General features: G+C 37.5%; 1 protein-coding gene across 1 annotated transcript in view; it reads left to right on the forward strand.

Annotated features, from left to right (window-relative positions):
• The first annotated feature begins 3,474 nt into the window (after nt 1–3,474).
• The window catches only part of LOC306870222 (serine/threonine-protein kinase PAK 3-like), a 252,637-nt gene continuing 243,373 nt past the window's right edge, over nt 3,475–12,738 (forward strand). Inside the window, exon 1 of the mRNA XM_079417359.1 lies at nt 3,475–3,692. The gene's annotated coding sequence lies outside the window, so the exon portion shown is untranslated. The remainder of the gene's footprint in view (nt 3,693–12,738) is intronic.

Below are 12,738 nucleotides of genomic sequence, written 5' to 3' on the forward strand. Positions count from 1 at the left end.
TCTGTCTTGTGGTGTTCCTCAGGGCTCCATTCTGGCTCTGACTTTTTTGTTATAAGTATTGGAACAGTGAAGACAAAATTGCTCTGTTGGCTGTGGAGTCAAGACATTTGCAAATATGATTAAAAGATGAATATGAGACAAAACTACAGAATGTCACATTTTATTATTAGCTGTTTCAACACATACATGTTTTACCAAATAAAAAGAACAGCACTTTTAGAGTTCATCCCACTCATTGATGTGAGCATAAGTATTGGGACAGTTGAACATAAGGCAGATCTAAAAGATTAAAAGCTATTATTTAGTTGCAGATCCCTTGCGCACAGTCACAGCAGTGAGTCTGTGACCCATCGACATCACCAGACTCTTGGTCTCATCCTTTGAAATGTTTTTCCCAGCCTTTAATGCAGCCAATTACAATTGTTGCTTGCTTTGGGGAGTTTCTGCCTTTACTCTCCTCTCCAGCTGTGGTGAAATTCATGTTCAATCGAATTTAAATCTGGAGATTGACTTGGGAAATCTAAGACTTTCCATTTCTTTGCCCTTATAAATTCCTTGACTGAACTGGCTGTTTTGTGTTTTGGGTCATTGTCCTGATGCAATATGAAGCACTTCCCAATGAATCTAGTGGCATTTTCTTGAATATTGGTAGGCAAGATGGTTTTGTACCCTTCCAAATTCATTCTGCTACTGTCATCATACATTAAGTCATCAGTAAAGTTGAGAGGGCCTGTTCCAGAGGCAGCCATGCATGCCCATGCCACGACACCACCTCCACCATGCTTTACAGATGAGGCTGTATGCTTGGGATCATTGCAGTTCCTTTTTTCCTCCACATTTTTGCTTTCCCATCACTTAGATAAAGGTTCATCTTTGTCTCATTGGTCCATAAACACAGTTCCAAAACTCTTCTGGCTCACCTTTGTGCTTTTTTTGCAAACTCTAATCTTGCCTTTCCATTTTTGGTGCTGGTCAGAGGTTTGCATCTTGCTGTGTAGCATCTATAATTGTGTCAAAGTCTCCTGAGGGCAGTAAATTGTCAGAGCATCACCCCAGCTTTCTGGAAGTTGTTGGTGATTTTACAGACATGTCTTTTAGGGTTCATTGTCACAGCTTTTATGATTTGTCTGTCATCAACTACTGTTGTTTTCTCATCCGATCAGGTCGTTGTTGGTTGCTGGTGTCGCTGGTGGTTTCCAAACTCTTGATTTCTCCATGCCCTTTGTTTTTGCTAGAGCTCTAACAGACTAAGCATCCAAATTGCTTGCTTTTCTCTCAAAGTCAGCTCCCTCGTCTTCATCCTGGTTTGTGTGTGTCATCATCGAATGCAAGATTCAGAATGCAGAAGTAATGGATATAACTGATACGACACATTCCCTGCTTTTAATATGTGAAGAATTAATGCAACAGGACACAGCTGATAACTTAGACAGACCTGTGAGGCAACTGTTCCAATACTTATGCTCACATCAGATAGAGGGATGCAACTCTAAAAGTGCTGAACTTCTTAGCTGGAAGTTAAAAACATCTATGTGTTGAATCACCCAATAATAAAATGTGACATTCTGTAGTTTTGTCTCATATTCATCTTTTAATCATATTTGTAAATGTCTTGACTCTACAGATAACAGAGCAATTTTGTCTTTACTGTTCCAATACTTTTGGAGGGCACTGTGTATGTGTATATATATATATATATATATATATATATATATATATATATATATATATATATATATACACACACATGTATATGTATGTATATATATATATATATATATATATATATATATATATATATATATATATATGTGTATATATATATATAAATAAATATATAACCTTTTGGGGTTGATTTTCAAGAAATATGGCATCTCTTTCCATGTATATGCTTGATGATATACAGTTGTATCTTTCTTTTAGAGTAAATGAACTAAGAGATCTGTATGCATGTATCCAGGAACTAAAAATATGGCTTACAGAAAATGTTCTGATGGTAAATGAAGGTAAAACCGAAGTAATTTTGTTTGGACCCAATGATGCTTTTAATGTTAGTAATTATAACCTTGGTCATTTGCATCGGTGGGTTACTCCTTGTGCAAAAAAACTATTTTTTGGTTTGATTCGGGCCTTAAGTTTGACAAACAGATAAATGGTGTAGTTAAGTTGTGTTTTTTCCATCTTCGTCACCTGGCTAAAGTGAAATCGTTCTTATCAACAAATAATTTTGAAAAAGTAATTCATGCATTCTTTATAACTCGCTTGGAATATTGTAATTATCTTTATTATGGGATTAATTGTTCATCTATGGAACGTTTACAATTGGTCCAAAATGCAGCAGCCAGGCTCCTGACTGGAACTCGTAAATATCAGCATATTTCTCCTATTTTCATCTCATTGCAGTGGTTGCCAATAAAATTGAGAGTTGAATTTAAAATACTAATTCTGGTTTTTAAATCACTAAATAATCTTGCACCGGTTTATCTCACTGAGGTGTTTAAAATTTGTAAAAGTGTCTTTAAAAATGCTATCCGTTCCTAGGTCCAGACTGAAACATTGTGGTGATGGAGCTTTTGCTGTTGCCGGGCCAAATCTTTGGAACAATCTCCCTGTAGCTATCCGAACAGCACCTTCTCTATATACTTTTAAATCTATGCATAAATCGTATTTGTTTGAAAAATGTATTATGGGTTAAAAATTATTTTTTTATTGTGCTGTGTTTTTTTGTATATTGTCTATATTGCATTTCGTTGCCTTGTATCTACATGTGCAATGACAATAAATTGAATCCAATCCCATCCAATCCAATCCAATTTTGATTGCTGTTTTGTTTCAATTTCCTGTACAGCACTTTGGTCAACCTTTTGGTTGTTTTAAAATGTGCTTAATAAATAAATACATACATACATACATACATAAATAAAGCAGCTAAGATAAGACACCACCTTTAGACAGCAGTTGATACAGCCATCAGCCAATCAAAGGTGAGCAAGAGGGAAAAGAATGACATCATACACAAATGAGGGTAAATTGCAGTAGGACTTTTTGTATAACTGCCATTGTGGGTAGGCTGGGCTAAACGTATAACTGCTCATGGTATAAATAGATGTTTACACACACAGGTTACAATTTTTTTTTTTTTATTAATGCTTATTGTTTTACAAAAACATATAAAGCGATGTTATCATATGCTAATACCACGTTTTTTGATATATTACTTGGTACGCCATGATTATATACCATGATATGTACATGGTACTCCATCATGGTGGTGTAAATAAATAAATAAAGTGACAAGCAAATGTCTACCTAAAACTAACAAAAAGTAAAAAAAAAAAAAAAAAAAACCTACCTTACTTCCACCAGTCTGTGAAATAACAGATCCAGTTTTTCCGGCTGCCTCCCTCCCCCTCTCTCTTGGCAGCTGCCTTTATTAACATGCAGCGCCTTGGCCAATAAGGCTGCGAGGGCTTTGTGACATCATGGGCTAGGGAACAGTAGGCAGGCAGTGAAGCACGAAGGCTGCCGACTAGCCAGTGAGTCCAGGTCTCGGGGTCAGAAACCGGTCTGAGCACAGAATGGACCGTCTGTGCGTGTAATAGATTATAGGAATATATGCTTTGGAGGATGTACAAGGAAAACACAAGGAGGCTTCAACGGATATAGCCAGGGAATGTCAAGACATGTTTCAGGTGAGTTGTTTTTCAAGGGCTCTTTTTTCTGTCTGCGATGATTCGAATACGGATGAGAGAGAGAGAAGGGAGATGGAGAGGGAGAGAGAGGAAGGAAGGGAGGGAGGGTGGAGAGGGGGTAGTGTTCTTGCTAGGTTCTCAGCATTCAGACGTTTTGAGGAGGAGAGGAAAAGATGATGGAGGAAAAAGAGAAACTGTGTTAATGCATTGTGTCGAGGAGATGCAGTTGCATTCTGTGTTCTCTTGCAGCAGCCCCTTCCCCATTCCAACAGCAAAGTGCATCTCTGATGTCACAAATGAGCGTTGTGGTGTGTAATCAGAATAGCAGCAAATATGGAAACAAAAAAGCACTGCTTTTTTTATGTGCCTGTGAGATTCAAAGCTGCATTTATTACTATGTGGATGTGACCATTCCTACCGTCCTAGTTCCATTAATAATACAGCCAGATAGATACAGAAAAGGATGGATTGATGGTTCAGCAGACAGACTGATGTCATTGGTGGTGGGCTATGGCCTTTTGTTAGACTCCACGTCTGTATTTGGGTATTTTATACAAAACACTTCAGAATGATTGATTTTTACCTCTGCCAATCCTGTGCAGATGCACAAGAGGACACACACACACACACACTTTAGGAATATGGCTTTTTCATGTATTTTATTCATTAACTGTGTGTCCTGTGGAATAGGGGTGTAATGTGTGAGGGTGTGTGAGTGATGATGTCTGGGGGCTTACACAAAAAAAAACCTGGCAGCTAAACTAGCTATGTAGTAATTAGGGATACTCTATATAGTAATAACCATAGTAATAACCAAAAATCAATATTGGGTTATGGTTGATAACTGATATGATGGCTGGTAACCTGTATATTTTTTACAGATGTAACCTATAACTCTTCCCGGAAACGTTATCTAATACAGACAATGTATGGTTGGATGTGTGTGGGGGTTTCCCTCTGTCTACATCAGGGGTGTCAAACTCAGTTCCTGGAGGGCCGGAGCCCTGCAGAGTTCAGATGCAACCCTAAGATGCTGTAACTTAATAAAAACGTACTATTAATATGTAATTTAAAGCAAATAGTTTAATTTAGCTCAAAGGGAATCATTTATGATTTTATAAGGAATTTGAACAGAATCACTGTTTTACAGCTGATCACTGAGGCGGCAGCGATTCATTGACCAAGCCATATAACATCAACTCTGCACTGGATATTAAAATCCAAAATATAGTGAAAACACTATTTAATAGCACAGTAACAAGATCGGCAGACATTAATTTCATTAAGACATTAATTTGTAAGCACAAAACACAAGATACTTCTCTTTTCAATATAAATAAGATTTTATTTATATAAACCTAAGACATAAACTAATCTAACACATAAACACAAGCATTCACACATTCACACGTTGCAGAAAGAGAGAGAGTGAGGAAAGGATGAGTTTAAGAGAATGAAAATGTGAAATCCCAAGTTTACAGCAATCTGTTCAATTGCATAGACCTGAACAACCATCAATCACTTAATTAACCCTCGCTTTGAGTTTCTCAATGAGGCTAAAATTTATATTAACTGCACCGATTCAGTTAGAACCTGGAGGTTACTTGCTTGATTTGCTAAGGGTATCCGAAAGGGGTTCCCCGAAGTGTCTGATTGGTTGAGAGTCCAGTAGTTGTTGAAGTGACTTCTTGGGAAGCCAATGGAGTTGTGGCTGGTAGAAGTTTTGAGGCGGTCAGACTCCAGTTGAACTCGGAGTAGGGTTGTAATGGTATGAGATTTTCACGGTATGATAATCGTCTCAGAAAATATCACGGTTTCACGGTATATATTAAACAATAATTCTTATCAGTAACAATGACTCTTAAAAGAATAAGAACAAGTTATTTGAGTGAACAAATCCATTATTGCAACAAACTTGAAATCATTTAAATGAAAGTAAGCCTCCCTTCTGAGCAAAAAAAACAAAAACAAAAAAACAATTACACAATAAAGCCATAAGCCTTATGTATATCTATATCACACTTTAACATTTGAATTAATGTTTTAAAATGTTATCAAATGAAAATTTTTCTTATTTTTGGCACAAAGTGCTGCACAACAGAAGTTTTCCAAGTAAAAACATGGACAAACATGATATTCCTTTAAATTAATTATTATAAAGAATATTATTATTGTTGTCATACCTTTTAAGTGCTTTGTACAATGCTAATTTATTTCTGTCAGGACTTCAAGTTAAATTGAACTTTTATTTTGTTTAAAACTTTTATTTTGTTTTCTCTCAGAGCAGCTCTGCTGATGTTCATGTTTATGTAGGTGCTGAAAACACCATTAGTGTCATGCATGCATACTTCAGTATGTAGTAGATAAAACGGCGCCACTCATATCTACTTTTGATTTATCCATACATCAGATTGCGCATTTTAAGTGACAACCTTGTTAACGTTATACTGTAAATCCCATGTTTACGACTGCATCATTCCCTCTGCATCATGGAAATTATACAGCCTTAGAGCCCTGCACGGGCCTCAAATTTAGGCCCTAGCCCAGCCCTGGCCCAAGACGCTCAGGCTCTAGCCCGGCCCACGTCCGACATCTTACCAGAATTACTGGGCCAAGTCCAACCGAGCCCATCTTTTTTTTCCCCCCTTCTCCTAAAACTACTGCTTATACAACTGTTTCGGCTATTAAAATAGTTCAGTTTTGTGTGTAATGGCAAAATTATTATATTTAGTTTTTTTTTTTTTTTTTTATTAAGTTCATAAAAAAAATGTTTTTTGTTTGTTAAATAGCCTATAAGTTTTTTTTTTTTTTTAAAGTAACGACCAAGCGGCCAGCAGCATGAGCTGATCATAGCCTATGTTTGATCAATTTAGCCTTCTCATATCATCACGACTTGCCTAAAATAAAATCTATAGATATACTAAAACAGTTCAAGTATATAACAATGTTTAAACGTTAAACCTGCGCTATAATAATAATGTGCGCTAGCCAGTGTTGGGTAAGTTACTTTCAAAAAGTAATTAATTACAGTTACTAATTACTTCATCAATATTGTATTTAAATTACTTTACTAATTACTCTATCTGAAAAGTAACTTAGTTACTCAATACGTAACTTAATTATTCAAATCGCTAATTAGGCTACATCTTAAAATCCCTATAAACCTTAATAGAAATTAAACTCTATATTCTTTCAATTTGAGTCAAACATAGAATAGTTTAGCCTTTTAGCTTTAAAACAACTGTAATACTTAAACATTGTTATGAAAAAAATGTAACCACCTTTGGTTAACAAATAGAAATACGCTGCAAAATATCTGAATAACAAAAAGGCTTAAAAGTTAAACAATACATTTCAGTTTGGCAAGATGTTCAGGAAAAGCCCAACTAGTAAAATCTGTACAGGTTTATGTCAAAATAACACGTTAACTAATGTAGGAAAGAATAAATTACAGAAATGATCTTCTCTGCTGAATAATGTCAGATCGCGCTGTTCTTATGAGGTAAATTTCTCATAGCAGGTCTTCTTTCAAAAATTATGAATATTAGATGATTTTTTTTTTTCTTAATATTTTACATTTTTTTTGTATCTATGGGCATATGCGCGCAGGTGACTGCATATAATGAGCTCAGACACGGGAAAGACTGTACCTTGCTTTAGTTTCATACGGATTGCATAATCAGAAACATTAGTTTTTAATTTGAATTCGTTCAAGTGTCAAGTAGACACTTCAAGATTTTTAGATTCTATTGATTTTAGTCTTATATGTATCTGAGTCAGAGCCGGCGCCAGGGCACCTCCATCAGAGGGGCATTTGAATTTCTGGGGGGTGGCACAAATCACGTTTGTGTGTGTGTGTGTGTGTGTGTGGTGGTGGTGGTGTGGGTGGGGGGGGTTCGGGGTGGGATGGGAAGCGTGCAATCTATGATTGCGTGCAGTTTCTGACGCTCGCTAAAGCGTGCAATCCCTTTCTTATGTGCGCTGTTTTACCGGTTTCACTTTCGCTTTCGAAACGATCATGTTCAGCAAGAAGGGGAGAGGATGGAAAGTGGGGGGCACCGTAACTCTGCCCGCGAATGCTCCCTCTTGGTGCCGGCCCTGATTTGAGTATTTAAGGTTTCTCTGTGAATCAGGAAAATCTGAAAGTGAACGCACCCGCACGCGGAGGGTTAAAGCCGCTGCATTCAATATCTTTAGACGGTAAATTTAGATTTCAAATTCAATACTGCTTTTAGAACTGTTGAAATTATTTACTGTATGTAACGCAAGTACTTTATAAGTAACTGTAATTAAATTACCTAAAAATGAACAGTAATCCCTTACTTTACTTTTTCAGTGGATAAGTAATTTAATTACAGTAACGCGTTACTTAGTAACGCGTTACACCCAACACTGGCGCTAGCCTATATCTAAGTTTGTGCGGAGAGTGGAAGCTAAAGCGTGCTCTGCAGGACATGGAGGCACCAGCGCAAACACTTGGATTTTTTTCAGTGGAAACAAATTAAAATAGCCTACGCCGTCATTTATTTATTTTTTTGATAAAGGTAAGAGTAATACATCATTCGGACCTGTAAAGGGTCTACTTGTATTTGTGTGCACTCACAATACCAACAAAAGGCTTTCTGCCGCCTTGAACAGGAGCGCTTCACAAAAATGAACCGAAGCTGAGCGAATACATGCCTCACAGACATGATAAATATATCTATAGAAAGCTTTAAATTATCACTTAACAAAATAAAAAAATAGAAAACAAAAACTATTTTATTATAATCTTAATCATAATCAATAAAAATGCATTTCTCTCTAAAGACGCGTCTAATGAGGAGACGGCGAGTCAGGATCAGCAACTTCATCCTTGCGACACGGATTCAGAAAACATTAGTTTATTAGTAAATAATTCAAATATCTCCTAACTATTTCCCGCTGACACATTCATGGTTATGTTTGCTGGAGTTTTGCAGCAAGCTTTAGCCTATTGCGTGCATTTGAAAGCAGAACTCTTCAGTTGCGCTGAAGTCACTTGCGCACACTGCTGCTGCTGCGGGACACTAAACACCGTCGAGCTGCTCTCAGTCACGGCAGCACAGTCTCGTGTTGTTTCCACCAGCGCGGCAATTTTTTTCATCACTAATCGATAGATGTCTACAATATAAAAATAAAGAGAAACCCAAAACAGGCCCTGTATACAGGGCTCTATACAGCTTTATAACTTGTTATAAATGCGACATACCTTTATCTGCACGGAGGGATGATGCCCTCGAATATGTTGGATGTATTGCCTGCTTTTGCAGCCACTTTGCGTCCACATTTTTTGCAAATTGGATTCGTCCTCAAGGACAACCCCACGTTCGTGTTTTTTTTTTTTTAACCCTCTGGGGCCTGAGGTGATTTTGGGGCCCTTGAGTTGTTTTGACATGCCCTGACATTTGTGCTTATTTCAGCTGCTTATAACATACTATTGACCAACATGTATTTTTTTTTGTATTCAGCACAAACTCTGCTACAATAATATGTGACCAAGATGGATGTACATGTTTGCATTTTTTAGAAAAAAAAATTATGCATGGTTAGTAAGTTTTGGGAAAAAAAATGTAGCTGAAATAAGGCCATAAAAGCCACACTAAATCATCCTGAATAAGACTTTTGAGTAATCAGTCTTGTAGGCTAGAATATTTACTTCACAATTATGTGAAAATCATTCTGCTTACTCATTCACAGAAAACAATATATTAATTTAAAGTTTTACAGACATGTTTTGTGATTGAAAGCCAATATGCGAGGGAGTGGTAATGTCCTTGAATATTAAGTGATTTTCACCTGAGAGACAAAGGGCCCTCCCCTAAAGGCTGCTAATGGGCCATCAGTGTGAGTATGCGTGCAAAGTATGCGCGAGTCTATAAAACCTATATACAGTCAGGTCCATAAATATTGGGACATCGACACAATTCTAACATTTTTGGCTCTATACACCACCACAATGGATTTCAAATGAAATTAACAAGGTGTGCTTTAACTGCAGACTGTCAGCTTTAATTTGAGGGTATTTACATCCAAATCAGGTGAACGGTGTAGGAATTACAACTAGGGCTGGGTATCGAGTTCGATACTTTTTAGGCACCGACCGAATTGCCTCGATACCACCGAGTATCGAAAAACGTCTTGTCGTTCGGTACCAAATTTCGATACCTAAGGGGTTAATCTCATCACCGTCAGTGAGCCAATAATCCTGCAGCACTAGGTGTGTTTGACTAGAAGCGGCGCGGCGCTGATAGATCAGTGTTTGACATCCGCGAGAGCGTTTCGAAAGCGCACGGAGCAGTCTGCTCTCTATATCGCGCAGTTTGTTTACTACACACAGACTGAAGCTCGCGGTGATTTCAGCGTCTGCCGCCTAACTAAATGAGGACATAAACACATGAACAACATCTCCAGAACTGCTGTGAGAGTCAATTAATGAGCATTTTACCGTTTGATTCGAGTAAAACTAACGTCATATTATATACACACAGAAATGTAAAGGTATTCCAGGCAACCCGTCAAAATAAAAGTTCGGTTTAAATTGGAAGACACTGCAGCAGAAATATATTAATATTGTTCAGCGGACAGTACATACTGCTACTACTAGGCTACTATTAAAATTATTAAAACTTTATCATTTTTTTTAGTAATGATCACACATTATTCATTTTTTAAATTTTAATAGTAAACCCCCTTTGTTTGCCAAAATAAATAAACTTTGATTTTCAGTAATTTAAAGAAATTAAATTAATGTTTTATGTCTTCATTTGAAAACCAGATACAGAACACAGAATTTCTGAGGAAAAATAAAACATTTCATTAGGCTATTTTAAGAATAAACTTAAATAAAGTTTTTATGCATTCAAATCATTAGACATACTACACCAGAATTTAATAACAATAAAACATATGGTGAAAGAAAATAAAACACCCACTTATGAAAGTGGATGAAGATTTAAAATTTCTTAAAGTCTTTAACAACCTAGAAATGATGATGTGTTTTAAAATGAACACGCACTAATGTAAACGTAGCCTAACAGATGTGTAAACTGAAAACAATTTGAACTTTATTAAAATTATTTATTTATTGTGTTGGATATATTTTGTTCCTTTGTGCAGTGGCTCAGGAGATGAGGCTTTGAGTCTGTATAAATCTCAACATTAAAAAATTGTTTTTTGAGTTAATGTAATCTTATTAAAACTGATTTCATAAAACTGGTATCGAAAAAAGTATCGTTCAGGAACCGGTATCGAACTCAAGGTATCGGTATCGATATCGAAAATTTTTGAACGATACCCAGCCCTAGTCCTAATGGCGCAGGATGCGATAGAGCCGGTCCCTCCAGCCGATATGAGGTCGGGGTTTTACAGCCCCTACTTCATTGTACCCAAGAAAGGCGGTGTCTTGAGACCGATCTTGGATCTGCGTCTCTTGAACTGAGCCCTTCACAAGCTTCCGTTCAAGATGCTCACTTAGAAACGCATCTTCGGGTGCGTCCTTCCCCGAGATTGGTTTGCAGCAATCGACCTGAAGGACGCATACTTTCATGTGTCGATCCTTCCGCGCCACAGGCCATTTCTGCGGTTTGCGTTCGAAGGACGGGCATATCAGTACAAGGTCCTGCCCTTCGGGCTGTCCCTGTCGCCCCGTGTCTTCACGAAAGTTGCGGAGGCAGCCCTAGTTCCCATGAGAGAACAGGGCGTTCGTATTCTCAACTACCTCGACGTCTGGCTCATACTGGCTCAGTCTCAGGACCAGTTGTGCGAACATAGGGATTTGGTGCTCTCACACCTCAGCCAGTTGGGCCTTCGGGTAAACTGGGAAAAGGCAAGGCAAGGCAAGTTTATTTATATAGCACATTTCATACACAGTGGTAATTCAAAGTGCTTTACATAAAAGAAAGTGAAATAGACATTAAAGGTGCCATAGAATGCATTGATACAGTATTTTAAATTGTTCTCTGATATCTACACAGAAGGTGTGTGGCTTAGGTAAGGGCAAAAAATCTCCAGAAACGATTTTACATGTCCATTTACAACCCTAGGATTTCTCCCTAGAATGAAACGGTCTGTTATTGGCTTATTTGGCAGGGTCATGAATAATAATGAGCTCTGCTCTGATTGGCTGTTTCACAGTGCTGCTCAATGTTGAGCTCTGCTCTGATTGGCTGTTTCACAGTACGGCTCATCAGCAAGAAGGAAGCACAGGGAGGAAAATATATATTTAAATACTTTCTCTCGCAGTTATATCGTCGGGTAATTATGCTGTATATAAAACGCGGGCATCAGGGAGCCGTTATTAATATGCGAGGCATTGAAACTGCTTTTGAACGATCCATCGATCGCGTTATCAGGGCGGAAATGGGGGGGGGACGGAGTCCGGGGAGTGAATTTCGAGGGGGGACGGCGTTTCATTTCCAACTGGTTAGATTTATTTGAAAATTAAAATGATTTCTATATTATATCCATTCAAAAGACTACAAAAGCGATCCCAGGTCTGCATAAACCGTAGTGCAGTGCAGACTAAACAAAATGTAGCGGGATATTTGTGTCTATGGTTTGCTGGGCAATGCCGTCTTTGATTGGCCATCAAGAGCAGACTGCAGCCAATGGAAATGCTTCTCTATTGCTGCGCGTGCTGCTCCTCACAGCACAGATCGTGAAAGCAGACTGCAGTTTGTCATTCATTGTAACAAAGTGTAGAAATAATAGATTCAGTTTGCAGTGTAGAGAGCTTCATTCACTAAAATAGAAGTTTGTGAGATCGCGATGAACTTAATGATTATAAAGAGTTTGCAAATGTGAAATTTAATTAATACAACTGATTTATACATTATTGATTTTATTCAAAAGTTAATATAAAGCGACTTACATTTTAGGAACACTTGTCTGATCTGTTGAGAACTATTTTGTTGATGAAATAAAGTCACAGCTGAGCCACTGCGCATCTCCAAGCAAACAGCGCTGTTTCAATTATGAACGAATCTTTGTTTTTGAACAAATCTAGTGAGTCGATGATTCTATGATC

Source organism: Barbus barbus, assembly GCF_936440315.1.
Source record: "Barbus barbus genome assembly, chromosome: 5".
Lineage (NCBI taxonomy): Eukaryota > Metazoa > Chordata > Actinopteri > Cypriniformes > Cyprinidae > Barbus > Barbus barbus.